Raw genomic sequence first — 27456 nt, forward strand, 5'->3', positions numbered from 1 at the left:
CCAACGCCCCAACTTACGTTTCCAGTGGAAAGTGCTGCCTCAAGGAATGATCAACTCACCTACCATCTGCCAGATTGCGGTGGACCGGGCGTTAACACCAGTTCGACACAGCAATCCGACCGTGACCATCATTCAGTATATGGACGATATCTTAATCGCCGCGCCGTCGGGAAGTCAGGTGGACCAGCTAGTGTCAACAGTTTCGGAAACTCTGAAAACAAACGGGTTCGAAATCGCGAGCACAAAGATTAAAAGAGGACCATGCGTAAGCTTTTTAGGAGTGGGGATCACGAGTTCTTACGTGACCCCCCCTCCAAATAAAAATCCACCGTCACATTAAAACGCTCTATGATATGCAGCAGTTAGTGGGGTCCTTACAATGGCTCCGCAACATTGTCTTGATCCCTCCTGAAATCATGGCTCCCCTGTATGATCTCTTAAAAGGAAAGAACCCATGGGAACAAAAAACTCTGACAACAGAAGCAGCAAACTCTCTCGACTTTATCGAGCAACAGGTATCGTCAAGCACACTTGCCAGATGGAATCCAAATCTGCCACTTGATCTGTACGTACACTTCACAAAAGGGGGGGGAGTGGGAGCACTAGCACAGGGCCCCCCTGAAAAAGCTCAACCAATACAATGGGTAGTTCAGGGAAAACCATCACGCGCATTCTCTCCAGGAGTCGAATGCCTTGGTAATCTCATCATGAAAGGCAGAAAACTCACCCTGAGACACCTAGGCATCGAACCCGCCAGGATATACCTACCCTTCCGCAAACAACTCCCTGCGCAGTCAGTGGCAACGTCAGAGTATCTGGCCATAGCTCTCGTCGGATTTGGCAGCAAAGTTAGTTACGCTGCAAAGCCTCCCTGGACTCAAATGATGGCAGTTGTCAACATCGACCTCCCGCAAAAAATCATAGACCGGCCCCAACAAGGACCAACGGTCTTCACAGATGCATCCTCAGTGACCTCAACAGCGGCGGCGGTATGGCAATCGGGAGAAGAATGGCACTGTGTCAAAATGACCGATCGTGCGCTTTCAGTCCAACAATTAGAAGCGACGGCCGTAGTGCTAGCGTGCGGACTGTTCCCAACAGAGCATCTCAACATAGTGACTGACTCAATGTTCGTGGCCAAGCTTTGTTTAGCCATGTCGGGGCCCGGCGTGTCAACATCCACAGCAGCTCTAATGCTAGAAGAAGCACTTTTCTCCCGAAAGGGCACCATATCAGTCATTCACGTTAACAGCCACAACCCAATTAAAAGGTTTTTCCAAATCGGTAATGACAAGGCAGATGCCGCTGCAAAAGGGGTGTGGACGCTAAGAGATGCCTGTCAGCTGCACGAATCTCTCCACATCGGAGCTAAAGCACTAGCAAAAAAATGCGGGATCTCAGTCACCGACGCGAAACACATAGTAGCCATGTGTCCTCACTGTCAGAAAACACCACTGTGGTCCAGTGGAGTCAACCCCAGAGGTCTCAAGGCCTCCGAAGTGTGGCAAACAGATTTTACGCTCTGTCAGTTGCTGAAACCTCGAGCGTGGCTAGCGGTAACCGTAGATACATATAGCGGAATAATTGTAGCCACACAACACCTTAAGACCGACTCCAAAGCAACCATTCAGCATTGGTTGACAGCCATGGCATGGCTCGGTATCCCTAATCAGATCAAAACAGACAACGGTCCAAATTTCATCTCTAAATCAGTCCAAACATTTACTTTGAAGTGGGGTATCACCCTAACACATGGTATTCCATATAATAGCACAGGTCAAGCTATAGTCGAACGAGCAAATCAGACTTTAAAATCTAAATTAGAAGTGTTAGCGAAAACAGAGGGTTTTGCTAACGCCATTCCCCCGGGAGACCAAACACGCCTGTTAGCTACCGCTCTTTTAGCACTAAATCAATTCCCCAGGGTGGAAAAGGTAAACAGCCCCACCCAGAAACATTGGGCCACTCGAGCACTAGAAGAAGGCCCGTTAGTCATAATCAGAAATGAGCTGGGAGAGTGGGAACAAGGGTGGAGGTTAGTCCTTACAGGGCGAGGGTATGCCGCTGTCAAAAAAGATGGTAAAGTTAAGTGGTGTCCGCTTAAGTCCATTAAACCAGACCTCCAGAATAAAACTAATGAAAACTGTGAGTTTTTGTTCACAGGACCGGATCATCGGACACCCCCGTAACCCATACACCCCGATGACAAGAAAAGATGACAAGTCAGCAAGCGTCCTGTCCGAGCCTGAGAGTTCCGCACTGGCAGAACCCAAACAACGGCAGAATAGCCTCCACAAAAGGGGGCTGCGATGCCTTTGTATGATATTGATTTTGGAACTTCCCACTATAGGACAAACAGAAATGGTTACCATCGACCCACCAGTTCTCCTAAAAGAGGTACTAATACTTTGGATATGCTGCCCCTTAATAGTCTCAACAAATGAACACCACCAGCCTTTTAAGGGGACTTTAAGTCGATTCGAAAACCAAGAGATTATCACAACCCAAATAATGTCAGGGGAACCAAGCTTTACTTCCACTCTATGTCAGCTAGCCCCAAGGCCCCGATGCTGGGAATATATGGGATTTTATATGTGCCCTAGCTCAAATCCTGGAAAGGGGTACTGTAACTACCCTAATCAATACTACTGCAGTCACTGGGGTTGTGAGACCATAGCCCCTGGATGGATACCGGGCAGCGGCACAGATAAATACCTAAAGGTCCAGTGGGGTCCATACAGGTGCATCCCACCGCGAGGGTGGCAAGGACGTGGAAACTGTAAATACCTCTTTTTAAATGTTACCCAACCCACGGATCAAGGCTGGATATCCGGAAGAATGTGGGGAATAAGATACTTGGAGCCTGAGACCAATAAAGGAGGATTAATTTTCATAAAAAAGGAAGAAATAAAAAATCCTCCTCAGGGAGTTGGCCCCAATCTAATCATTAGTGGACCGGAGATAACTACCAGCCCCATAGAAACCACCAAAATTACTGTAACACCCTCCCTAAACAAGATGGGAGAAACCCCCCTGTGGAAAGTAAATGAAACCCCCCTGTGGAAAGTAGATGAACCCCCCCTGTGGAAAATAATGCAAGCTACCTATCACACCTTGAACCAAACTAACCCAGACCTAACTACACACTATTGGCTGTGCTATGATGTAAGACCCCCTTTCTATGAGGCCATAGGGGTAAATACAACACACAGCTTAGACACCCGAACCGTACCACCTCAGTGTTCTTGGAAAGATAAGAAAAAAGGGGTAACCATGCAATATGTTTCTGGATCTGGGGTCTGTATAGGCAAAGTGTGGGGACAAAAGCGGAAGCTCTGTAGTTCTGTCTCGTCCACAGTGGGGAAAACCAATGCAAAATGGGTTATTCCCTCTGAAGAAGCTCAATGGATCTGTTCCAAAATGGGCCTTACTCCATGCATCTCTCTGGCTGTGTTTAATGCTTCTAATGAATATTGCATTCAAGTCATTATTATTCCAAGAATCCTATACCACGAAGAAAAAATAATCTATGACTATTGGGATGCGGAAAAACACCACATTACAAAAAAGGAACCCATCACTGCTGTCACAATAGCCACCTTATTAGGTATTGGAGTAGTAGGGGCCGGGACAGGAATAACATCTCTTATACAACAACAGCAAGGTTTCAGCTCCTTAAGAGCCGCAGTAGACGAAGACCTGGAAGAAATAGAAAAATCAATCACGGCATTAGAAAAGTACCTAACTTCACTATCAGAAGTTGTGTTACAAAATAGGAGGGGAATGGATATTCTTTTCTTGCGACAGGGAGGCCTCTGCGCTGCATTAGGGGAAGAATGCTGTTTTTATGCTGATCACACCAGAGTAGTCAGAGATACCATGGCCAAACTTAGAGAGGGTCTAGAAAAAAGAAAAAGAGACAAAGAAGCCCAACAAGGATGGTTTGAATCGTGGTTTAACCATTCGCCATGGTTAACCACCCTGATATCCACCTTGATAGGGCCGATCGCGATGATCGTAATGACACTAATTTTTGGACCCTGTATACTGAACAAGATCATGTCATTCGTCAAGAATCGGCTAGAGAAAGTTAACATTATGTTCGTAGAACACCAACAACTGCTTTAAAAACGTACCTACCCAGTGTTATCCTCAATCGTCCCTAAAAGTTACCTCAACTTCTACCCATTTACTGTGCCTTATGTTTTTTATTCAAGTTTATAGCATATACTTTTTAACACTACTGTACAATATAGAATAAGAATAGCGATAGAATTTTTAAGACTGTCATATTTTTGCTGACTTACAAATGCATTTGTTTAAGGTACCTTATCTTCGTAATCGTAAGATTTTAATATTTACATTTTTTAAATTGTAGTTAAGGTTAATTAAGGTTAAGTCTGGCCAGATATTAAGTTTAAGTCTTAAGTATTAAAACTTTTATATTTTATATTAACCTATTTAGTTAAGCATAAGGAGGGGGGAAATGTGGATAGTTAGGGCCTGGCGGTCGGAAGATGTCGCGCTGTATGGAAAGGTAGGCCCCCCCTCCTCTCCTGATAGCCAGTAGCGTCTAGCCCATGATGTAAGCAGACGGAAGTGACGCGGTAAACCTAAGCTATATAATACTGTGCTACTTATCAATAAACGCCATTTGCTGTCCACCACGTTGGTGTCTGCGAGCTGATGGCCTGAGCGGCCAGGGGGTAGGTCGCCGTGCCATTCCTGAACCAGGTCGCCACGCCAACAAAGGCAACACTTAAGGCCTTGAGCATTTGCCTTGGTTACTCACCCCTGACAGCAGGTTTGCCAGTGACCTGGACTGGCAGCTTCACGCATCTATGAGTAGTTACAGGTACTTTGCAATGAAACCTGCTATGCCTCCTTATATGGTAACATTAACTTCTCAGATTTCACATCCCTGTATCATGCTGAAATGTCATTAGGAATATGAACAATGTTTTTTTCCCCTTTTCTTGGCATATTGTTCTGCACAGGAACCTCAAATAGACAGTGCGTCCAGTGCTGGCTATAAACCGAACTGCGTTAAGGGGAATTTGGAATTCCAAAATGTTTACTTGAATTATTCTACTAGGCCAGATATTAAGGTATTATGCATGGAGATGATGCAGATTGCTTTTAAGACAACTTGATTACCTTACAGAAAAACAGTTGCTAAAATTAAAAAAAAAAAAACCACCCTAGAAATAGTGGAAACTTTTGCTTTTATCTAGAACTGATAACGCATTTTAGCCAGAACTGGTTAGTTAACTAAATTAAGAGCCCACCTTTTAAAATAAAATGTAACTACAAGAAATTTCCACTAAAAGCTAAAAGGTTGGAGGTCCTTGTAAATCACAAATATAATGAAAAGCTCCAATTGTCATAACACAATTTAACCCAGTAAAAATGTTACAGCAGTATACTGATCTCCCAAATTGTCCACACTGTAAGTCTGGTAAAAGTGTTTCTCTGAGAAATTAGTAGCAGATCAAACACCTACTTTATTGCATTTACAGTGCAAAACCTGCTCTTTGAAGGAAGAGATTGTTCTGTTTGAGAGCTCTCATGAAGGTAAGTCTTAATGGAACTAACTGTGGAAGAGGTCTGAATGATTTCTGAAAATACCTTTATGAAGAATGTCTCAGAGAATCTTCTTCTTTTCCAGCATGAAGGAAGTCTACTTTCACTCATGTATAAAAGGGGATCTGTTCCCATTTTGTTCAGGTAGAACGTGACAACAGGGAAGAACAGAGCTTTCTTAGTCAGGTTTTAAAGAAACAGACAAAGAAAATATTGCAGTTCACCAGTTTCTAAAGAGATCAACTGAAATCATTTGGCACTTACATTAGTTGCCATTAGAATCAATAGCAAGACTATAAAGACTACCATTCTCAGTGAATTCTCCATCAGGTGGCTAAATGTTTATCTAGTATTAGAGAACAGCTTTGTTTTTTACTTCTTCCTCTATCTATTACAGAGGTCACCTTTTTAGCAGGTAATCCTGGTGAGAAAGGGCAAAGGATGTTGCATAACAAATGCAAACGAGAATGATGAGCGGACCACAGGATGCAAGGGAACAGAATGTACTCATGGAAATACCATTGCATGGTGCTAAGTTGCCTTTGTCCACTGACAACAGTAAGGTCTATGAGGGTAGTGCATATCAGAACACCTCGCTCTGCATTCACAGAATTATAGAGTCATAGAATGGTTTCGGTTGGAAGGGGCTTTATAGATCATCTAGTTCCAACCCCCTGCCATGGGCAGGCACATCTTCCACTAGATAAGGTTGCTCAAAGCCCTATCCAAACTGGCCTTGAACAATTCCAGGGAGGGAGCATCTGTAAAGTAGGCATTCCTAAATTTGTGCAGATGTATGTGACATCAATGGTTGGGAATTCATCCTGTGTGATAGCTGCAGGAAACACTTCTCCATCAAGGGCTGCAGGTGCTTGTGTGTGATGACAGTTCTTCTCTAATACTAGCTTGTGCTAGGATGGAGACAAAACCTAAGTAATGCCCTCAGATAGGCCCATTCTACCTTTTAACACTTCTTATCTTGCATGTTTATGTGTAAAAAAATACTGTGAAGAGATTTTACTCTTATCGTTTTGGTAGATGACAAATTATTTGACCCATAGTTGACTGAAATCAATGAAATGTTTCCATTTGTATCTTCATGTTTTAGAACAGGGATTCTCGTAAACAGAGGAAGCTGTTTTCCACAGCTGTGAATAAGCAGAGCTATGCAGAGCTTCCTCATAACTTTTGCGAATAATGTTAATTTTAAATATTTAGGTTATGACTTAAGCATTTGAAGAACTACTAGAATTCCAGGGGCACAAATGATTAGGCAGGTGTATCCAAGTGGGTGTTTATCCTGTAGTCTTTTAGAGGAATGAGAAAATGCTGCCGAGGCTACTGACACCAATGTGCCTTTTCTTTACGCTGCCTTTCTTTGGGGAACCAGCTGTGCCACTGAGTGATTTGGAAATGTGTGTCTTTGTCTTGTAGAAGTTTGAAACTGTGGTTGGAGAAAGAGGGGCACAGCTGAGTGGCGGCCAGAAGCAAAGAACAGCAATTGCCCGAGCTCTGGTTCGCAATCCTAAAATTCTTCTGCTTGATGAGGCAACATCAGCTTTGGACACTGATTTCAGCAAGAGTTAGACTCTTTGTCCATTGCTCCCAGTTCCTGATAATTCACACTACTCTGTGAAACTATGCCAGCTGGCACACACAGGGATTCTTCTCCCAACCGATGCCCTGTAAACTGAACCTCAGAGACAGGAGGGCAGAGAACTGCTGATTGAGACATCTTTGGTGGGATCCCAACTAATTACTGCAATATACAAGTTACGCTGCTAGTTTGAACAACTTAGCCTTTCACCTCCCCCACCTATCTTTAATAGATGTTGTATGGTGAGATGAATCTCCCTGTTGGTGTTTCTGGCAGAGCATGCCAGAAAGACTTGCTCAGACTGGACTAGCTCTAATTGCTGATGTTAAGCAAGCCGAAGGCAAGCTATTGTGTGCCAAGTGTTCATTTGTCGTTCTCTTGCCTGCTTTTTCTCTTCCTCGCTGTGCGGAGCATGTAGCTTTGTAGAAGGTTCACATCAGATCTGGAGTAGACCACCTTCCTCTGCCAGCTTTACCAAACCTCTGCTGAATTTCTGTTTACTGTTTGTGTGGATGGGGCTTTCTGCTTTTTATAGTGAAGGACCTTAACTTGATTTTCTTCTGCATTTTGATGTGATTTTAACTTTTTAAGATCATCTCAGACATAGTGAAGCTTTCAGACTACCAAGAAAATGTATACCATTTTTTCTAGGATGGTTTGAATGGCTGTCATTTCCAGTTCTTAAAATCACGTGACAGTAGTAAAATATCAGGTTTAGCTGGAAATTCATTGCGAATATTCCACGTATTACAGTTTTCTCTTTCATTTCCTAATTGTAAAACACTTATTAAGACATTAGTCTAGCAGTTCAAAATGTTAAGTGAAGATTTTTGAACTGAATTATATAAAGCTTGGATTCACTTTTTGGGTCATTACATATTAATACCAATTTATCCCAGTGCACACTGTCACAATATGACTGTAAAAACATCTTTGTCATGTCTAACTATGTTGGTTAAAAAGATGGAAAAACAATATGAGTACTAGAAGTGTGATTTTAAGTACAATTTTAGATAAATATTTTCAGCGAAGTCAAACAAGTAATATAGAGCAAGTAAAATTGCGAAGTGATTAATTTTTAATATTTGTGAAATTGTCTGAAATAGAATTGTCACTGACATGCTCAATGGTAGATAGTCTTTTTTCAGTGCAAAACGGATACATAACCTTGGAAGACATTAAAGGGGCAGTTTAAAAAAAAGAACCTTTAGATATTTGTGTTTAGAAAGTAATAGTCTGACATGAAAGAAATAGAGATCCTTAATTTATAGTTTCCAATATGTTTTGCGATATTTAAGTTATATTTTTGCTTTAGTTTACCTCAGAGGAACTGAAAAACACTATTAAATTCAAAATTTCTTAGTTGACAACTTTGATCTTTACTAGAACACCATTTCCAAGGAAAATTTTTTGGTTAATATATTTTGTTCAACTCTAATATGAAGACGGGAAATATTATATGTGCCTGACAATGCTAATGTGGAGCCATCGTTACGCTGTTTCCAGGTCAGGAAAGGACACACTACACTTATTATTGCTCACCATTTCTCAACAGTTTGCAATGCCGATCTTACAGCTGCCCTTGAAAATGGTGTCATCACAGAACAAGGGACTCATAATGAATTAATAGAACAGAACAGAATTTACTATAAGCTTGTTAATATGCAGGTAGGTTTTTCACAAAATTTTTTTCATAGCTTTTATCATATTATGTGCTATTGACCTAACTGGGTTGAATTGGTCCCAAAGGTACCTCCAGCTTTGCAGTGTTTTCTCAGTAGAGAAACTCTAGGGGAAAAAAAAGCTTCCCTGATGAGTGCTAAACTTCAAATTAAGAAAACTTCATATTAACTGTAATGTGTAAGTGTCATTCAAAGTTGTGAATTACAGGAATTCTAAGCAAAAAAGTTTCTTTTGAAGTACAACATTAAAAATAAAGAATGTGACAAGCTAAAAATGAAGATTGTGGCAAAAATGAAGTTCTGGAGCTGATCAGTTCTCAGACTACTTTTCCAAATAATTGCATCATAAAATAGCTCAGGTTGGCGGGGACCTCGGTGGCTCACCTAGTCCAACCCCCGATGAACACAGGGTGGCCTCTGAGGTCAGAGTGGAATGCTCAGGGCTGTGTCCTGTTGGATTTGGAATACCTCCAAGGATGGGGACTCCACACCCTCCCTCAGGTCACCTGCTCCAGTGCCTCCCACCCTCATTGTGAAAACTCAAACTCTTTTACGCAAGTACTTTTGCAAATCACCAGCATCTTAGTGACTCAGGCTCCTGAAGTTTTGTCATTCAGACATGGTCTATGTTGAAAATTTCTATGATCAGTCAAGCTGTCTCCTGAACTTCCCAAGCAATTTCTCTCAGGGCTTAACTTTGAAGCAGCTGGAAGTCTTGCTCCTATTCTTCATGGCTCCCTCCTCACATTGATAGTCCCTCTTGTTGTCTTTCTGATTGTCTTTTGTTTTAAGGCCATTTTACATCATTTTTGTGTTTTAAAGAGGCTTCCTGGTGGATCTTTTCAGTTAACTTAGTTAACTCTCCTGTATGTTTTCAGAACAGTTTGACATGAAAAAAAAATGAGAAAAATAAGTCTCTGGCTAAAAAGTCCCCCCTCTTTATAAGTGTCAGTGTATTGACAAGTTTTTTGTGGAGTACGGAGAGGACTTAATGAAACTTCAGCATTTGATTGGGCTTTGTAAAATTACTTAGGTGTAAATTTTGTAAACTTGTAAAGTTGCTTGTGTGTAACACCACAGCCTGTGTAGGAAAACCCAATACTGACAGCACTGATAGTACCGAGAGTAATGTTGGCACCACAGCCTAAGATCAGATTTTGAATCTTCTGTCTTCAGTAAATGGTTGCCTCAACATCTGCTTTGAGCTCTGTGCAACACTCCTGTCAACATCTGGCCTGGCTGCACTGAAACTACTCTGCATGTACCTATATGAACTCAACCCCTTGGACTTGTAAGAAAACATACCAAAGTAACTGAGAAAGACCACCTCATATGCTTAATTTCAGATTACTCACAGCTCCATACCATGAAAGTTAAATGAGTTTTCAAATCACCTCTTAGTCTATGGGATGCATCCTTCTGTTTGTGCAGGATCAAATAGTTCTTACCACATTTTCTGAAACAGAGTCTAAATTCCCATGTACACATAATTGTTCATATGGGCATGTATATTTGCCAATGCGTGGAATTATGCGTATCACAGGAGAACAGCCAAGTTCATATATAAATCAGCTCACTTGTCATGTGACTTGATGCACATCTCATTTACATGCACAAATCCCTTCAGTTATTGCTAAACATTTAGTTATGTTGGCCTTGCCCAATCATCTGTAGACTTCTGAATGCCACCTTGCTACCCTCTGCCTGGTGCCCCTGAGACAACAAGGTGCCTTTTCTGAAGCGACCTCCAGCCCTTACCCTCTCTTCAGACAGAACCAACCTCAAAATTGCTACTTCTGTGACATCCTCAGAAAGGAAAAGAAATCGGTGGTATAGCTGTTATGGATATTTCTCCACCCAAACGTGTCTGCCTGTCTCCCTCATCTCATTGCTGTGTAGTCTGACCCTGCATGGCCCTGGCCCAGGAGCGACAGATTCACCAGCACCATTTTGTGCACGCTGAGTCATGTTGTAGTCAGTGAGTATCTGCCCAGATTCAGAGGCTTCCTCTAGAAAATAACCAGTAGCACTGCAGTTTTTGGATTGTAAGCTCTTAGAGAGAGTGAGAGAGAGAGAGGGAAATCTCCAGTATTTGGTGACAAGTAACTGTTTGAGATCTGGTGTGATAAAAAAATTCCTGCTATTTAAACACTGGTGGGGCTTGAAGACAACAACATAGTATACACCTGTTTATTAAAAAACAAAGTCTCATTCTTTGCTCTACTGTTATAGGTGCTAAATTTAGCTTTTAAAAGTTTCTATTACCTCAGTTACAGCTAGAATATTTTTTCTTAGCAATACTCTTTTTAATACTGTATGCACATAGTCACTTAACTATCTGAAAAAGACAAAAACTGTGATTAGGTAATAAAAAAGCTTTTTTTTTTTTTTCTTAAACAGGTTTTCACATTTGGCAAAACTGGAGAAACCCTTACAATGAGGCTTCAATCCATGGCATTTAGAGCAATTCTGAGACAGATAAAAGCATTATATATTTAGCTTTCTGGACCTTTAGAAATGCTTGTTTGTTTACATGCCTTAAATTTTCTTTGTGTTTATCTGCAATCATACCTATAAAGATACCACACTGATTTCTTTAGCTCAGTTTAGATACTGGCTGGACTAAATCTTCACAACAGGTCCAGGGAGATACTTGAAACTGTTTTAAAACCTTTTTCTTGATATAATTATAGGTCAAGTCTAAGAAAGCTCAGAGGTAATGGCAGTGTTTACTTAGCTTATTTAATGAAATCAACGCATCTTTGGACTGAGGACCAGAGAAAGCGAGCTGTGCTCTAAGAGACTGAACCTGAAATTCAGATCAGCCTTCACGGTCAGTATATATAACTCCATGTGTAGGCTAGGATCCACAAATGATTACTGGTGAAGGTTAGAGGACCTCGACAAGTCTGACTGGCTGCACTCACTAGACTGGCGGCTGCTCCTACGTAGCAGGCACAGAGCCAAAGACAGCCACGACAGAGGTCAGAACAAGAATCTGCTGTCAGTAGGAGTACATTCAGCAGCAGAGTGAAAACTTTTTAAAATAATCAGCCCGCAATCCAAGCACAGCAGTGTGTAGTTTCTAAGCAGTGAGTAGGATGGCAAGGACCCTAACTGCATGTGTAACCAGCCTTATCACCATCGTTTGATGGCTGGCATTAGCTGCTTCGTGGAGCTGGTGCAGCGGCAAGCGGCTCAGTATCCCTTCTCTCCTGCGGTCTGTGTAATGTACCAGTGCAAATAGATAAGCCCTATCTGGAAGGCACAGCCTGCACTGGTACCTGCCCTGCAGGCTTCCCAGCCTTTCCAGTTCGTTTTTCAGCACAGCTAGAACCAACTCAGGTATTTTTGCCCCTCTTTTGCTGCCACTCTTACCCTTACCAGTTGATTTCCTCCCAAGTATTTTTTTTAATTCATCACGTATTTCAAGGAAATGTTGGTATTCCATGTCTTACTATCAATCCACAGCAAAAATTCAATCCTTACCTGAATTTCTACTGAATTGTACTCACAGCTGACCCTGCTGTAGACATGCATGCGATCCCTGAGTTAGTAGAAAGCAGAGAAATGTAAGACTAGACCCATCATTCCCTTGCCTTTCACTCACTGCAGACTGTGGTCTCTATCCCAGCCACGCTGGTCTGATACATAAGCAAATCTGGGACCAAAGAGGAGGTTTCCAGACAGGCACAACCCCACCACTTCTTCAGCCCACAGAGCTGAGTGAAGTTTTCCTGGTCTCCAGAGAGGGTCGTTTCCTCCTTGAGAAGTTCCCAGAGCCAACCTGAGCCACATCAGCTTCCCTTTCGTTAACCCCTTTTACTGAGGGCCCTCATGGCCCTGCTTTCTGGTTTATATGGGAAGGCATTATAGGTCATCTCCTTCATCTCCTTGGAAATTAAGTCCCATGAGACTATTTTGACTAGCCCAGGAGGAAAGTGAGTTCTCTAAGACCATGCTGAATCTCAGCAGATTGCTGGAGGAAGGGCTTGAAAGACCCTAAAGGTAACAGAGAAGTTTTCATGGTCTGAGGAGTGAAGTCAAGTCATTATATTCATTTTTCTCACTGGAGTGAAAATCGTGTCCACCTGGCACCATGTTCAAGTATCAGGCACTGCAGCAGTGGAAGCTGTATTAGCACCAACACTTGTGATGCATTTCTCATTTCATGTAATGCCAAAGCAGCCATCTGGCTATGTGAGCCTACGGCCAGATTGAAACTAGTTTATATCTTTTTTTCTTACTGTAGTTAAGATTATATTACTTTACTCCACTTAAAAATAATCCCTCATCCTCCATAAAAACCCAAGAAATCAGAATGTAGCATATTTGTTGATGTCTAATGGTAATGCATTTAAGCACTAATGGTAGGAAATACAAAAGCTCTTAAAGTAACCCTATGAACAGTTATTACACAAAAATACCATATGGTTTATAAGAAATATGTATGTATAAAGCAATACAAATGCTTAGATCGTTTAGTTACAATGATCTTTTGGTTTTGATATTTGGTGAATCTGGAAGAAAGATAATGTGAATATTTTATTTTTACTTCCTGAGTTTAAATAAGACAAATGTTTTGCATTTAATTCAGACATTTTACTTTTCAAATAAGTACTTTAGAGTCACTGATGCCTCTGACCAATTGATCTCAATTGCTAATGAGATACAAAAGCATATGATTGACAAGATCTGTTTTCCCTGAAAATAGTGTCTTTCAGATGAGGAAGAGGGTAGTCTGGAGTAATCTCCCAGCACTGCATATCATTTTGCATTATGTCTTCTCAGACACCACAGAGGTTCTGAAACACTTCACAGCAGGCTTGTAGATTTCACAGTACTTGTAACTGACAGAGAATTAAGATGTATTTTTAGCTTTATAACAGGAGAAAGTATATTGTTTAGTAGTCTTTGCAGATGCATGTTACCCAAGTAATTGTTCCTAAATGGCAGATTCCTTAGTATTGCTATTTAGTGAGCATCTGATTGTCAAAACTGTGTTAAAATCAGAAGAAAAAAAAATCTTGTAAAGCTAAATTTAATATGAAATAAAGTGGTGGTTCTTGTGCTACTGCAAAAAGGATATATGGATTGTTAACACAACGTCGGTTTGAGTTTTGTGTCCCCATATCTATATTAAACTTTCAGGTCTACTGTATTTATGGTCACATGTAAAGAACACCATATCATGTGTGGCATCCCGTTATAATCCGAAATGTTAAAGTTCACTCATGTAGCCTAATTTGGTGATGTGCAGACTAAAGTTTTTAAGATTATAATAACTCTATTTCATGTTGTAGGAGATCAGCTGGTTTGATGATCCTAAACACAGCACTGGAGCATTAATTACAAGACTTGCTAATGATGCCTCACAAGTGAAAGGAGTAAGTAACAAGCACTGGCATTTTTCATATCTCGGTTAGCACAGAGTAAGTTACAGGCTGGATTTGATAGGTAGAAATCCCACACATACAGTCTTCTGGAAGCTATTATTGATTACATAATATAACACTATTTATTAAATAATTGTTTATTAAATAATATTTTGTGTGTCACAGAAAAATATAATAGCATAATAGTAGGTAAGATACGTATTTTATAACTTTGCTTTTAGTTCATATTAAAATTCAATCCTGTTATCACTAGTATAAACGAGTCATCCAAGGAGTCTGTTTATTTAAAGTTATTTATCCAACCTGCTTAGATGTCTAGAGAACATTGTGTTTCCAGGCTAAACATTACAAAGCACTAACAAGATGCCTAAGTGTATGCCTCAAAATCAGGATTGCTCTCATTGCAGCACTGTGCCTGTTCACATGCTTTAAGTTAAAAGTGATTAGAGAAAACAATAGTCATCTCAGACTCCAAGTTAGGAAATGTCATGTTTCAGGAGACCTGGCAAGTTTGAAATCATGGTTCTACTTAGCAAAAAAACGAGATTTACAAAACGTTGTTGTGTTTTCTTGGGCAAAACCTCAAAACAAGGACTGTTAAGTCTGAGTGAATAGATGGAAACAGGGGAGGAAGACTAGATAAGATACAGAATACTTAAGGGAATGATCTGTACAATAGAATGTATTTTCGAAAGATAAAGCATCCAATTCTGCAGAATATTTAGACCAAATTAAGCACTTTCAGATGTCCTCTGGTGAACAAATCTCTGTTGTCTGAGTATCAAATATTTCCTGTCCAGTTTTCAAATAAAACAGAGTAATTTACAATGGTTTCATTCTTTCCCAGGCTACAGGTTCCAGACTGGCACTAATTGCCCAAAACATAGCTAATCTTGGGACTGGGATTGTTTTCTCATCGGTCCATGGCTGGCAGCTGACCCTTCTGCGTTTAGCCTTTGGGCCAATTATTGCTCTATCAGGAATGATTCAAATGAAGATGCTTGCTGGACATGCAAGAAAAGAAAAGGAGGACCTGGGAATGGCAGGAAAGGTGGGTTCAGTGATATTTTTGTCTGTTTTTATGTTGTACTACACAGTGTTGCTTAATAGGGACATTGATGATGGATCAAGAATATACTCCTCGAAGAAGTCAAAGTCTACCTTGCTGTATTGTTCTGACAAAATGGTGGTATAACAAATATGAAGCTGAAAATTGAAAATATGAGTTTTAAGTTATGTTCTCAAAGAGTTTGTAGCATTCAGAGTGTATTAAGCATTTTAAAAGTCCTGGGTCCCTCATGCCTATCGCAAGTCTGCATTCGGGTTCCCTATTCTTGCCCAACACTCTGCTTTTTTTCCTTCTCTTCATTACTTTTCAGCTTGTTCCCTTTCAGAGCCCATCTCTTCTGCCTGTCACATATCTTATCCTTCTCTCACAGTTACCTCTGGGCTTAATATAAAAAGGCACAGTACAGAAACCATCAGTAACAAGGATGCATGAAAGTATCGCAGTGATGGTGCACCTGACCATGCTCTGCAGTCGCTTACTCTGATTTTCATTCCTTCTGCTCTCTGCTGGGCAGGGAAGCAGGAGCCTGGGAATCTGCTTCAAAGGAAAATGTGAGCGTGGCAGCAGAGAGGGAGGGTGTTACGCTAGTTTGTAACTGTGAGAAGTGTTTTTTCCCTTCCCAAGACGTGCTGTCTCAGGACAGACTGTGCTTTGTAGGGACTGGGGTTTTGACACACTCCATGCAGCCCAGCACCTCTGTGATTTTCTCTTCTGCCCTTTCCCTCCCGGCTGTTATACTGTGCTCAGGTGTGCAGAGGATGCTGGGTGCAGCAAGTCTGACTCTCTCTTTCCGTGGTCTACATTAGGAAAGTTTCTCCAAAGCATTTCTGTGCCTCCGGGCCAACTGGAAAATGGTTGTGGATGTTTACTCCTAGCCCTTTTCACACTGAAATAAAAAGAAAGGAAATTCCTCTTGGTTTTGCCTGCCAGGCATTTTGATGTAAATCCACATAGCAATAATTCTTTGTAAGGTCGAATCACAAGGCATTCGCAGAATACTGTCCCCTGACACACATAAATGAGTATTCCCTAACAATATTTTTTACCAGTAAAAATGTAACAAACAATCAAGAGAATTCAAGGGAATTAACTCATTTTTTATTTACCATGAATTCCACAACAGTTTTCGGCTGAGGTTTACAATGCAATTTGAATTTAACAAACAAAGTGTCACAACGCTCTTTTGAAACAAGTATCCAGTGCAGTCATTGTATGATCTGGCTAAAATTGTTACCTGTTTTCTATCACACGATGGTGGCACTGGCTACTCACCAGCCTTGGCTGATAACTGTGGCTGGGAAAAGCCAAGAGAGGGCAATGCAAGGACCAGCGGTGAAACTTGGAAACCTCTGTGAGGCCACAGACTGGCTGTTAGAAAAACAAAGAAATGGTCCAAAACAATCTTGCTTCCAAGAAGAGCAAATTTATTGAAGGTTGTTAGTGAGACAACTGTAAAGCTTCTCAGCCTCCAAGCATATTTAAATTGGCTGTGCAGAGAAAAAATTTCACTTTACCTGTCCATAAAACTATTTTTACCAGTAATAAAGACATAAAGAAAACATGATATTTGCCTCTGTAGGGGAGCCAGATAATATTTACATGCAGTTATGTTAGTTTTTCCACGTTATTTAATTATTTCTATATCTTATCCCTCATGCTAGTTAGTCTGCTGTGTTTCTTATTTGTAGATTGTCTAAGCATTTATTCTACTTACTATGTAGAAGTAATGATGGAGAAAGAAGGTTTTGTTAAATGTATGGGTATAGTGAAGTTTCTGGAGGTTAGCTCTCCTGTTCAGAGCTGCTAGGCTTTTCCTTTTTCTTACTGAGTTAAAGGCTGAGAGTCATGTTTACTTCCAAGATTTTCTACATTTACAGTAAAGCCTAGAGGTATTTTGTTACACATTAAAATAAGAAGTTAAAAGAAATTTATTTTTTAAAGAATATATGGGTTGAAAAAAAGAAACCTGTTCTTCCTTACATGATGGGTTGGGTAACCAAGAAAAAATTAAAAATACTGTCACTAATTATTCATGAAGTTTTGCCAAACAAGTAGCCATGCTGAGTGCATTCTGATGCACTGAAATATTTTAAAGTTCTCTCATACTCAAGCTGTTTACAGATGATTATCATTATAGCATGCCAACTTCCTTGGAGACTGTTTGTAAGAAGAGTTACATGTTTGTTAGGCAATGACCTGAATATCTAGTTTTGGCAGACTATATTAATCAAAACAATTTTTTGAAGATCCCCAGTTTCTGGCAAAATTTAAAACACATGTATTTCCATGGTAACTCAGCAAAATGTTTCACTCAACATGTCAAGCAAACCAGAAGGAAAACAAGTCCCAAGCATCTATTTTTAGCTCTAGGTAAAAATTTGCACTTGTCTTTAAAAGAAGGGTTCTTCCTGGAAAAATACCTATGGAGAAATGCCATATTCACTCATGAGAGATTCAAATAAATACTCTTATTGAAAGGTAGTGTAGAAACTACATAGCTAAAAGAGAGTGAATGTATTTCATGCTTGCCTTATGAGCAGCAGAATTTTTCATATGCTTATCTAACAGTCAGTTAGCTCCCAGTACAACCCACAGGCACATGATCTGGAGTGGTGCAGACACTACAGGGGCTTCTGTGGAGGCGGTGGGACTCCACAGTGTACAGATCTCCCACTGGGTGACAGTACATGAGAAAGAATTGAGCTTGAGTTCCAGGTCCGAGGTGACTTTCTAGACAGTGGATAATTTTTAATTTTCTTTTCCCATAAAATGAGTACCTCAGAACTAAATGATGAGCTGGAATGGGTAGAGTACTCCATGTGTATACTTTACAAAATCACTTTCCAAGATGCTTTGCATTTTGAATTTTGATTTGCTGGATTCTTGACCAAGGTTAAATCAACTTTTCTATTAAAAGATTTACTGATGATATTAATTAACTACAACTAAATCTCCTTAATATTTGGGGAGCATTAAAGAAAATTAAGCCATGAGCTTCCACTATTTTTCATTCAAGACTGGGTACCTTGCATCATTAATCATTTGAAAACTTCTACTATTTTTATTTCTGTGGGAAAACAGGAAGATTTTCAAAGACAAAAAATTAACAGGAATCAGATGCCAAGCTGCCATATGGGCCAGGAAAACCTGTCTCTACATTTTTATTAATAGCCAGTGGTTTTCATTTTCTCCATTATGAGTTTTGAAAGACTCCTGATTTTCCAAAAATGCTGGGAATGCATCCTGGCAAAGGCCATTTCTTTATGGGTGAGCTCAGAAATCCCTAGTTGCTTTTGAAAATGTGGACATATGTTTGCCCTGCAGTTCCAAATGCATTTTCAGGTGATGTAGGCTTGTCCAGTTTATCCTGACTAGGCTCCCACAGTGATGACAGTTGCACGGCATCATGCTCATGATAGGTTACACAAGCCCACTGTAAAACAAACTCCCATTGCTGGCTCATGTTAATATGTATGCTGTCTCAACTTCACTGCTATAATCCACATTAATTGGTTATATTTAACAGCAGCATATCTACACCTCTTGCAACCATGTTTTCAATAGTATTGCAGACATACTTCTATTGCAGTTATTCCATTTATCAGATTATGTTTAAAAATGTCCATATAATCTTGTTTTTCTGCTGATGAATATCTGCTCTCCAATACAGATTACTTCAGAAGCCGTAGAAAATACTCAAACCGTTGTTATTTTGTCTCAGGAAAGCAAATTTGAACTTATGTACACAAAAAGTTTGCAGGCATCATATAGGTAAAAGAATGCGTCTTTATAAAAGTTATTGAAATATTCATTTTTACAATGAACATAAATTAACACCAATAAACTTAATCACAATTTATCTCTGTGAGCGCATCATAAAATATTTCATTCCAAACTCTGCTGTGACATAAAAAATATAGTTTATCTTTCTCTTCAAGCTAATGTTCTTGACATTTCAGGTAACGTTCTAAAGTTAATGTTCTTAATGACCCTCCCCCCCCCCCCGAAGTCTCCATGATGCTGTAATTCTGGAAATGGAAGCCTTTATTAATTCTTATAATCACAAGCTCTTTCTTCTGAGGGACTCTATTGTTTAATAAACCAAAGGCAGTTTTTATGTGTATGTTTATGTAACATTCCTATAAAAATCAGCGGGATTTTCCTGAGGAAGGAACCAGAAGGGTGGACCTGCACAGCAGCTTCTATGTTTGTTCACTCTGCTGTTTTATCAAAGCACTATTACAGATCATGTGAAACCTTGTGAATTGTCACTTGCTTTAGTTCAATGTAAGACAAAGCACGAAGATTTGTTCTATTGAAGTAATTTCTGCTTTGTAGAAATTCTGAAGTTCTCAGTGATTTTCCTCATGTGTCAGTTCGTTGAAACTTTGAATTGCAACTGCATTAGAATTCTGAAAATAACGAGGTGAAGACAATACAAATTGTACATGCTTAAAATATTTAGAGTTAGAGCAATTTCTTCTTCTGTCCCAGCAGTCTCATTGGTTTTTGCAGACAGAGGCGAAACTGAAGCATACAGGAATGATGATATCTTAGGTTAGGCTCTTACAAAAAGCTGGAGATTATTTTACTTTAAAATGTTAAGGACTTGTGGATTCCTTTAAATTATAGGGTACTCTTCACATCCTTGATTTCTGCAAATGAATGTACAATACAACCATGATTGTATGTTTTTTCTGTTACAGAAATTCTGTAAAGAAGGCAGATATCTTTGGATTTACTTTTGCCTTTACACAGGCTATCACATACTTTACCTACACTGGGTGGCTTAGGTTTGGTGCCTATCTAGTGAGAAACAAACATACGTGGTTTAAATATGTGCTTTTGTAAGTATCTCTTTGTTAGGTTCTTTTTTGTCCAAGTGGGAGAGTATGTTTGATTTTTCTATAGGTATTAGGAAATCATAGAGTATAGAACCGAAAAAAAATCAAGAAATACTTCTGTCTTTCACTCTTCACTCTTATATCCCCCTTCCTTCCTTCCTTACACTATTACAAATCTAAAATAAATGATGCTTTTAGACTGTGTTTGGCTACCTACAATACGATTTCCCTTGTAACCAGGTTGCCCCAGGTAAAAGGAAGGCAACACGGGGACAGGCAAAGCAAAGCCGTTCCTTGTTTTTGTGGCCAACTTGGTTTCTTTAACAACAGAATCACATGGCTTAGCTGTAGAGAGCGTAGGTAGACAAGATTAAAGGGTAAGTGGAGCAAGTAATGAATGAAACTGAGGTGAGGAAACTGTGAGCCCTGGGACAAGAGAGCTGGAGAGCAGAAGAAAGGTTCAGCAAACACCCAACCTGGAAAATGCCCACCCAGAGCTGAAAAACCTTCTTGAAGTGTTTCCAGTGAGTTGTTACCACCGAATGGCACCTTTTCATCCTTCTTTCTTCCTGCCCTGTCTCCAGCATCTAACCAGGTCTTTGCTTTTCTCCCTGCAGCTGAAATCCTTGTCCGTATTTGTCAATAGCCACCCTGTTTCCCATGCACATTCCGTACTTGCTTTTAGCACTTTCCACAGTCCTGCCTGGCAAAAAATGCTGCTGAAGCTGAAGCTGCTTCTCACCCTGATTACACCAACCCCATCTCAAAAACCAGCACTACCCTCCCTTTGCCTACGCATTCAGGTGAATCCCTCCTCCTTGTGTATCTTCTCTCCTACTGCCCTTTGCTCCTCCAGATTTCACACCTCTTTCTCAACTCCCATTTGACTTTTGCCTTTTTCTCCTGAACTCCAGGATTTGATTGTGCCTGGAAGACTGGACCGTTCAAAAAAAATGTGGAATGTCAAATTTCTCCATGATCCTCCATAATCCATAACTGAGACTGCTCCACAACTAATACCCTCAGTTTTATATATGAAGAAACTGAGCTGCAAGGAACTATACATCCTACCACATCTCATGCATTAAGAACAGAAACAGCAATCAACACATCCATCTCTAAAAAATCCAGACAAGTGGGCAAGGAAGGGAAGCTTACAGTGCTGCTCTCCTCCCTGAAAACAAATTATGGATTTTCTCAGTAAGGAAAAAAGTCACAGAGCTTGCAGTAGACAGCTCTTACCCAAGCTCAGCCTTATTAATGAGTATTTACCTGAAGCTCCTAACCTGCCCATAAAAGCTTTTCTTGCCTTTGCCACACCAATGTCAATATATTTTTCTCCTTTTTATCTTTACAGAGTTTTTTCAGCTGTTGTATTTACTGCAGTGGCATTAGGACAAAGCACTCCTTTCACTCCAGACTCTGCCAAATCCAAAATGTCAGCTGCCCACTTGTTCATGCTGTTTGAAGAGTACCTGCCATCGATAGCTACAACAAGGAAGGAGAGAACCCCATAAGTAAGCACAGTGTTATGCATAGCATAGCATACGACTCTAATTTATTTCAAGCCTGTTTTTCTTTTTTTTCTCCCACCCACACTATAGCTACTGAAAACAAGTACTGTGTGAGCCCATTCACATCTGACTCATCCAGCCAAACTGGGCTTGAGCTTTGCTTTGTGTCTTCTCGTGCCAAAACCTCACCCATCTCTTGCTGAAACGTCTTTAAGAGCCAGTGGAAATATAGTTCATGCAGCAGAGATCATTTTTCAAGACTTTCTTGCGTGAAGCTGCCTAAGCATGGATCTTGAACATATAACTAGGCCTCCAATATTTAACCAGAAACTTCCGAGGGATGACTTCTTTGCAAGTTGTCCATAACAGATTGTCACATACTCTAGTAACTAAAAATGTATAGGAACATAAGGGTGCATGTGGCCTGTCATATATCAAAGAGGACAGACCGTTCCAGACAACTACCACATATAGATTATAAACTTTGTGTTTATTATGTACATATATGTATGTATACATATATACACACACATAATAAAGGAAAATAGCTATGAAGTCTTATGAAGTATCCCACATTTGAACTGTTATGCAGATTGGTTATTTGCATATGTCTGTATTTACATGTTAGATCTACTCAGTCATATGAACTGTATTTCTTCTTGTGTAGGCATATATCCATATTACATATATCACATTACATTTTATAGTAAATTAATTAGAAAATGTCTTTAAGTAGAAGGATTGATTCTGTGCACAGATCAAAGATAGTATATTATTTGCAACGTCTTTAGGGACAAAAATGGAAAAAATCAGCAAAGAACGTGCCAAGAATCTTAAGGAGGTCCTTGCAAAGCAGACAGAAGTCAGCTACCTAGGCTTATTGTTATTTTTGAAAATGTAATCTTGTTTAACAGATGGTGTAAGAGAAACTGTCAGAATTTGTGTTTACAGAACAGAATTTTAATTAAAATATTCCTGCAGAGTAGAATATTTAGGAGAGAATTTGTCTTTTTACAATGGCTCTTACTACATATTAATTCCTGGGAAAAAAGAGAAGTCTGGTCCTTTGGAAAAACATCCACTGATCTCTTTTACAAATGCTTTTCATAGTCTTTTATGATCTGTTCCTTTAGCCTAAAAATTTGTCCTAACTGTATTGTTTCAATTAGAAAATATTTGGTGGAAAAGTAACATTCAACAATGTGGCATTTAACTACCCAACCCATCCAGAGACCAAAGTGCTCCGAAGTTTGAACAAGAATGTAGAAAAAGGGCAAACTCTGGCTCTTGTTGGTAGCAGTGGCTGTGGAAAGAGCTATTGTGGAGCTGCTTGAGAGATTTTATAATCCACTCAGTGGAGAAATGGTAAGTGTTCCACATCAAAGCATAAATTGCAGGTGCTTGACAAATGCTTATGCTGTTTTATTAATATAAATTTGTTTTTTCCCTCTTAAATAATCTGCTTACATCTTTGCTAGTAGAACTACACACTTTTGTCAATGTTTCTAATTTTTTTGGTAATATTTTTGATAATTAAGGGCAGGAACACATGGATTTTAAATATTCTCTAAGCAATCATGGGCAAAGTAGAAGGAAAGTAAAATTTCTGAATTTCCCATGACATTTCAAGTTACTGGAACAGGATCCAAAGGAGGAAAGCTGCTACACCGGCCTGAACAGAGCCTACTGGTGTCACTGGTGTTTAGTTTAGTTACAGTGAGGACGAATTGTTGGAAATTTAACAGCACTGCTGTTTAGGGCAGCTACTGAACTTCATTGAGTTGTCACCAAGCATGCAAAAACGAAGTAAAAGAAGACCAAAAAAAAAACCTGAGCAGCTCTTCTTGGATCTTGAAGCATCTGGAGGCTGCAGATGGATGCCTGTGCATTCCTAGGACAATTTTGTGCTTGCCAAATAAAGTGATCTCATATTTCATATGTTTCTTCACTTACATCTGTATTTCATCCATAGTTAGGGCTTCAGTTCAGAGGATTTGGATCCTTCCTTTAAAAGTCAGAGAAAAATGTGACCACTGGACTTCCCAAGCCCAGATATCTGCCTCCCACCATAGTCCTGACTCTCTGTGAAAGGCAAAACTGTCATCTGTGACTCAAACTGAACTGGAGCCTGAGGTACAGCCAGCCTCCATGACAGATGGAGATGCTGGAGTGACCTTTTGGCTTCTTCTCCCTGGACTTTGTATCTAATTCCTGGTGCTTGTCAATGAGAGAGTGGCCTTGAACTGTGAGATATCTTTTTCTGAGACTGGAAAAAATACTTACTCAGTGCTTAATCACTTAACCGCTTCTATTACATTCTGAGAATAAAAAGACAGATTCATCTCTTCAACCCACACAGAAAACAGTTGGCAAGTCGAGTTACTTCTTACAGAGGGGTCCCTAGTCTCATGTGCACACAAATACAATATTTCTTGTAAAGACAGAAACATTCAGCCTATAATTTTTTGGTTCATCATCGTGCTGAGGAATCCAAGCCCTGGGTTAGGGCTCTCTGCCATGCCAGGCACTGTATAAACAGAACAAAAGGATGATCTGTGCTCCAAGAGTCCAACATCACAGTGCACCCACAGGCACAGGGTGGTGATTTAGGCCACAGCTTATTAGTTCTGCTTCAGATAGAAGTCATAAGGATAAAGCAGAAATATGGGCTGATGTTTTATTGCAGGCAAAATAAGTCTCTGCATGACCGAGACAGTTAAACTTACAATTGTGGTTGCTAATGTCCAGATAAGCTACAGTGGGACAAGAGGAGCTCAGGTGCTGATATGTAGAGTTTTACACATGTATCCCATCTTACATGAGCATGTGGTGGTAGATGAATTTTTCTCACTGATGTACAAGGATAATATTCAGTCATGGGATTAGGGATTACTGTCATTTGAGAGGTGAGGACAGCTGACTCCCATATCAGCATAATAGAGATGGGATAAAGCTGCTAGTAAAGGGAGGGGCTGTGGAAACACTTTGTGGTGCAGATCTCCTGGTTCCTGAAACAGATCTTTCTGTCACCAGCACAGTAACAAATGTCTCTAGTACTGATAGCAAGCTAGCAGAGAAAGTACATCTCTATTAGTTCTTCATTAGGGTGATAAACAAGTGAGGTGCAATACAGTGGCTTCATACAGCTGGAGTTTTTCAAGGTCCATAGGGACGTGTGATGTTACTGTATTGATTGCAAATAGCTAGGTTTTAACACTCATCTCCCCATCTCTGCTGCGCTGCGTAAGTGCCTTAGTTAACAGACTCAGGATATGAAACGGCCTGAGTGCCCTGTCTGCTACAGGCCGTAAATAAAAAAAAACCAAAACAACAAAAACAAAACCCAGTCATCTATAAAGTATGATGATTAAAATATATTATTTCTGACTTTTTATCTCCTGGATGGCCAAAATGCAGAGACAGCAAACATCCAGTGGCTGAGAGCTCAGACTGGTATCATCTCACAAGAATCAGTGCTGTTTGACTGCACCATTGCTGAAAGCATCGCATGTGGGGCTAACAGCTGGAAGGCACTGCATGAGATCACCAGTGCAGCAAAAGCAGCCGATATTCGGTCCTTTGTTGAATCACTACCAAAGGTAATTAGGCCCTCATTCCTAACTTGCAACTGGGAGGGGGGGGGGTGGGCAGGAATAGCGCCTATTCCTGCTTTCCTAAGTAAATACAGATTAAAAGCATTTCTATTTCTGTGGCTTACTGAATCAGACATTGAAATTTGGGAGTTTTTCCCCCCCCAGAAGACCTGAAGGACAAGCAGAGAGCTAGAAGGTGACAGTGGCTGCAGGCATTTGTTCAGTCCCGTTGCTGCAGATGCCTGAGTGGAATGAGTCTTCATTTCTGCAGGAGAAGTCTGTTAATAAAATAACCTGAGTAATATTGGTGCTCAGGCAAGTTGTTCTAGATGGAAGAGCATGGAAGAGCAACAGACATGCAGAAAGTACAGGAAAAAGAGGCTGGGCACTTTAGATAAGTGAAAGCAACAGGAAAGTCCTAAGGCAGCCCAAGGAGCCCTGGTCTCACCCTGGTTTTTTCAACATCTCATGAGCCAGGTGTATGAAGCCACACACAGAGCTGGCTTGGATAAAACAGGCAGAAATCCACCATCTTGTTCCTGTTTCTTTCTCTCCCTTTCCCTGTTTATAGCTGTTGCTATGCCCTGGTTGCATCTGATGTGACAAGCTGAGTCTCCAGTATAGCGGGTCTTTGTGCTGTAAAATAAACAGCACCTTGGAGGTAAAAGCGCTTTCAGGCTTTCTACATTGGCTGTGAATAACCATGCTAGGAGAAAATCCCAGGAGTTGATCTTGTGTCCCGCTGAGCAGCTATTGGCAGGTAAATGCAAGAAATGGCCCTTCCTACCTGCTGTCTGCAGTGATCAGCTGAAGCTAACACCTGCTTGTCAGCTTGCTCTGGTGGAAAATATGGGCTAGGCAAACATCTCTCCGTCAATAAATTCCGACAGGCTTAGGAGGTTGGTGCATTTTCCCTGAAAATCTTCATCCCTTAGATGAGAGATGTACGTTTGTTCACATAGCAGGTAATCAAGGAGTCTCAAACTGGGGAATGCAGAGTGGGAATCAAATTTCTGAAGTAAATTTGTGTTAGCTTTAAAATAGGGTGCAAGGCAGACACAATTTTGAATTCTTCTGCGAATTCATCCTAAATCGCTCACAATGTCTCTCAGGCTGAGATTTATTCTTAGAGAGAACTGGGCGGCGAAGAAGAGCTGACTGCTCAGGCTGCTCGGTGCTGTTTTGGGTTCGCTCCCGGCACTGTCACAACCTTCCTCTCACACCCTGCACTCAGCTTCTCTGCACCCTGGTCCCCTGCCCCAAAACCAATGGCACTGCTCTTGCTCAGCATCATGGTGTTTGCTTTGCAGTTAAACATACCCAAAAACGTGTTTCTCAGCTTGGCTGCTGTATGTAGGCTCCTCACCCACACTTGCCCCGGTGACGAGGAAAGCGGCTGCCCCAGACCATCCCTCAGTGGAAGTGCAGCTGAAATGTCCCACTCAGCAGAATTAAGTCCAAATCCAGGTTTACGCTTATGCTTCTTTCTGTATTTAGAAATAGAGCACACATGTGGGAGGCAAAGGAACCCAGCTCCCTGAAGGCACTGCTATTGCCCAAGCTCTGGTACAGCAGCCCGGAATCCTCCTGTTAGGTGAAGCTGCCTCTGCCCTGGATACAGAAAGGGAAAAGCTACCTTGGCTTTGCAAACGGGAATGGGGGTTTGCAAGTTGGCTGGTTGTGCCATGGCTGTGATGTATTCACACTAATATGCCAAAGTGGAAATAGAGGACTTCTATGAAAAGAAGTATTTGTATTTATTGCACATATATACTTGCACAACAAGCCCAGATGTTCCTTACAGAAGAACATAGGCAGTTTGGGTGGCAGTAGGAGACTCCTTCGGGAAGCAACGAAGAGCCTGTGTCCCTGCCGTTGGAGCCTTCCAGCACACCAAGCAACACTGGCCCCGCCAGCAGCCCAGGCTTGGCCAGGGGCAGCAGCAGCTCTCCCCGCGCGCACAGCCCCATCGACCCTTGCAGCTCTGAGCGCTACGGCACGCTGCCGCCTGCACTTTAGACCAACAGCACAAAAGCCAACAGAAGCATAGGATTATGGTCAGGCTGCAGGGAAGAACGGAGACATTACAGACCTTGAACAAAAAATATTGAAGTGTACTCTTTATATTAAAATATGCCTTACAAACAGCAGGCTCTTTTTTTGTAAAAACCCAACCAA

General features: G+C 40.8%; 1 pseudogene; it reads left to right on the forward strand.

Moving 5' to 3' along the window:
• The window catches only part of LOC104332536 (phosphatidylcholine translocator ABCB4-like), a 38276-nt pseudogene extending 11303 nt beyond the window's left edge, over window positions 1-26973 (forward strand).
• Window positions 26974-27456: the final 483 nt, after the last annotated feature.

This window comes from Opisthocomus hoazin, chromosome 4 (genome assembly GCF_030867145.1).
Source record: "Opisthocomus hoazin isolate bOpiHoa1 chromosome 4, bOpiHoa1.hap1, whole genome shotgun sequence".
NCBI lineage: Eukaryota > Metazoa > Chordata > Aves > Opisthocomiformes > Opisthocomidae > Opisthocomus > Opisthocomus hoazin.